This window comes from Dipteris shenzhenensis, chromosome 10 (assembly GCF_047967505.1).
Source record: "Dipteris shenzhenensis isolate YYH24624 ecotype China chromosome 10, Dip_SZ_1.0, whole genome shotgun sequence".
NCBI lineage: Eukaryota > Viridiplantae > Streptophyta > Polypodiopsida > Gleicheniales > Dipteridaceae > Dipteris > Dipteris shenzhenensis.
Window position 1 is genome coordinate 24337203 of NC_141605.1, and position 4089 is coordinate 24341291.

Here is a 4089-nt window from a genome sequence, read left to right on the forward strand (position 1 = left end):
TTTTGATTATTCTTGGTATTTCCGTGTGGTGAAACACCCAATCTAGTGTTTCATGGTCTTCGGTCTTCACCTGCCAGATTATAGAAAACAAAAGTATTACTATAACAGATTTGAAAACAATGACCAAAATCAAGTATAAAACAAAAAATGATCATACCTGGAATGAGCCTAACCACCATATGTGTTTCTCTGACTGCACACTAAAATTCTGCGAACTCGCTTCAGTCAATGATGTATCAATTGCTCCATTCATCAATGTAATAGTAACTCTTTCCATTTTCTTTTCCTTTACAACCTCACACTCATCCAGTTTGATAACAAATTTCAAAATGCCTTTGCACTCCTCAAATGTTATTCCATAAAACTCGACCATTCTTTTTTGAAGTTGTTGCAGATCTAAAAATATATTGTTCCAAGGATCATACACAGTGGTTCCTTTAACACCATGAAATATTTCTTCAATATGGATATATTGCCTAATAAATTCATCTATACTTTCATTCAAATGACCTCTTATCCTCCACACGGTTGCTGGATTTGGCAGTAAAACTCGTTTAATCCTTTGATCTTTCAAAGTTGAGGATATCGCATGGAAAATCGAACTATATCCCTTCCTGCTAACTCCACTAACATCAAGAGCCTCTTGGATTATAGTGCCATCAACTTGATTATTGGATACAAAGTCCTCTACAACATTGCGTTTGACTGTTTTGTATTTTTTTTCCTCAATCAAACCTTTTGCTACACCGCAAGAAAGCAATCCTTTCATTTGTTTAACAGGAAGAAGGTTCGAGTCCATATTTTCTTTTGCAAGCTCCAATAATTTCCTGTAGTAACAACACAATATGACTATATCATTCAGCACCTCCATTCTTATTTTGCGACAATCGACGAAATAGATATAGTCTGGAAGAGAGCCTTTTTGAGTATACAAAATGGTAAATTTCAATCTAACCTTGCTTCCTGAATTCGTCGCTTGCATCCACCAGTCCCAGCCTTCAAATTTGCAATGTTTTTAATCTTCCTGCTACGTAGTCTGTCTCCAAGCACGGTTCTCTTCTTTCTTGCTCTTGTCAACTCTTTTTTACTCTTTGAATGCTCCTCAATTTCATTCTGCAACTGTTGCTCCAATTTTGCACGAATGGCTATCTCCTGCATCTTGGCCCCCTTTTCTTGTAGGTACATCATTTTATACGTTTCCGCAAATGCAGACTGCGCTGAAATATAACCAAGAAGTCCATTTTGTCCATCGCCGGCAAACCTCAGTAATGTGGTGGGATTGACAAATGGAGGTGTAGAGTTTTTTACTTGACATTTTGGATATATGCTTCCATCGCACCATAAGTCAATATGTTGAAGCCCTTCTCTTCTCATATTTTCCCGCTGTTGAGCATTCAGCACCGTATCCTTTCCTCTTTTTTGTGCTGGAGCATATTGTTCCTCTAAGTCGATGTGAAGATGGTGTAATCGCCTTGGGGGGGTCATTCATCATATGTAACCCTATCACGTGAGTTCAACAGAAGGATATTTTTAATATTTAAAATTTACAGAAATTAATATACATAAGGCAGTTTTTAAAATGAATTTGGAAAAAATTTACAGATTTGTATAGAAAAAGGGTACATTTTATTAATGGAAAAATTACAAATAAGGGATTTTACAAATAGGCCTTGAACGCATGTGATATTGAGGGTTTATACATAGTGAACCCCCTGAGGTAATCGCTTCTTCTGAGATAGTGACTCACTAGTATCGGCCATTTTTTGTGCTTCTGAGGTTGCGAAGTTTGTTTTTCAATCTCATAGTCAATTTGTAACATGAATCGTGGAAGTGTGGTGGTATCCATGTGAATATTTTAAAAACTTGCAATCACCAAGTTCAGTGATGGACTCTTTATGAAAGGCCTGCACACGTCGGCCAAAGAGATGCGGAATCTTTCGTAAACAAAAAAAAATCTAAGGAGATATTTAATGCAAAATCGTGTTAGTCAGACAAAAGATTATCTTATTCCTTTTTGAATTGACAGTTCTGTAGTCCTTACTGACAGTTCTGAGCCACGTTTCCGTATTTTACTATTTTTGAGGTCTTTTAGGAGAGAAATAAATCAAAAAATAGTGAATTTCTTACAGGGCCCCAAAATGAGTTCCCTTTTTCCCTAATGTATCAACATATTGTTAAAATAGAAAATTTGGAATGATTAAAGTATGTACCCCTTATGTATGGAAATGTTAATGTTTTGAATTAAAACCCTTTGTATATGTATAAATTCTTTAACTCCCTAAGACACGAGCTATCTTATATATTTCTTAGTAAGCTCCTCACTGTAGTGCTCAAAGAGAGCCTTTCTAAAAAAGGAGAGAGCTAGGACTCGAGGCTTCTCTCATTCTAGAAATTATTTTAGCTCATCTTATTATATTTAAGAACAAGCTCGCATGTATTAAGGACCTAAAAAACTCACAAGATTTTAAGCTAAATAGGTAGGCATAGCACATCCCATGTATGAATTAGCCAACCAACCCCCCTTTTTTGGAGGATAACTCCTTTAATAGATTCGAAGAGTTTTCATTGTAGATGGGGACTTACCTTAGTCATGGAGGAAAGAACTGCAGCATGTTGAGCCTCATGTGTAGGTGGCTGGCAATCAAAAAATATAGTCCATGGGGACCAACTATAATATCTATGACAATGTACCTCATGTGAGAAGCCCTCAAGCTTCAATAACATATGAAATTTGTGATACAATAGAACCAGCTTCATAATATGAGTCTCATGAGATTGAGGCAAGTTTGCACAACTTGAAGAGGTACAACCATTACCTTTGGATGAATGTTGCTCCATGTGCATTTAATGCATTGAGGCTTGACCTCTTCAAAGCAAGCTTGCATACTTTTTTTTTCTAGCTCACCCACCCACTCACCCACTTGTTTGACCTTATCTAGGAGCACCCGCCGCCCTGAGCCTATTTGCACATAGGGAGGCAACGCAAGTCATCCTCTTGGTAGCTCCTTGGTAGGTAGGTGCCCTACCACTCAGTTGCCATGGCTTTCCCAAGCTTGCAAAACTTGAAGAGGTAGCAAGCACATAACCAATTCCATTGGCTAAGTGCCAATGTTGCAAGTATATTTAATGGGTTGGGAAGTGCCAATACTGCAAGTATATTCAATGGTTTAGGGAGTGCTTCTCTATGCTCGCCACTAGCATTGTGCCAGTGCTACTAGTAACAAGGTCTACTCCGTTCCCTTGTCCAACCCCAATTTCATAGTCGCTAACATTGCCCTCTCCACCTGGGCATTCAAGGGCTACACCTTTTTTCGACCTTCAGTTTTGAAAGATGATAGGATCCATCTCATTGAAATTAGAAAAGATCAATGTTGATTCGTAGCCACTCCTTACTTGTAAATTGAGAATCGCTTTACCTTCTATGGGACTCATGCCTTGCTAGGCTAGTGACTACCAAAAGCACTAGCATTTTTGCCAACTCGACAGTCCATGCGAAAGGCCTCTTGGAAGCATCAAAGCCAACATTCTATTGCCAACACAACCTTCTCAAAATTGGCCTTGCTAGCCAATGTTCAAAGAAAATATTATTTCCAACATATCACAGAACTTCGGGTTTCCAATTTTTGAAGGTTTTTCTTGAGAATTTGCATATTTTTAAGGCCAAAATATAACTGAATTGCCGAAAATTTAGAAGGCTGTACAAAATTGAGGATTTATTTTTTACAGGTGAAAATGAAAACAATTGCTCAACCCAACGGAAAGAGAAGGGCCGGTCGCTTTTTCGGGAGGGAAAGAAGTGCCCCTTGCGCGACAGGTTCTCCACCGGGCAGTACGCCAGCACGGGGGCACTCTGGGATCCCTAGAGTTAGCAGCCAGAAGGTTGGCTATCTAGCTCTGTTGACAACGGGCATAAAGCTCAGACCTTGATTTCATGTTCAATTCGAAGTGTGACAGCTAGGGGCGTGGCGTGACAGGACCCTGAGAAATAAAATTGGGGACAAAGACGAAGATATGAACGTATTAATATGAAACTCCAACCCCGAAAACTTTGTACACCAGCGGAAGAAAATCAACCTGTGGAAGTGGTTA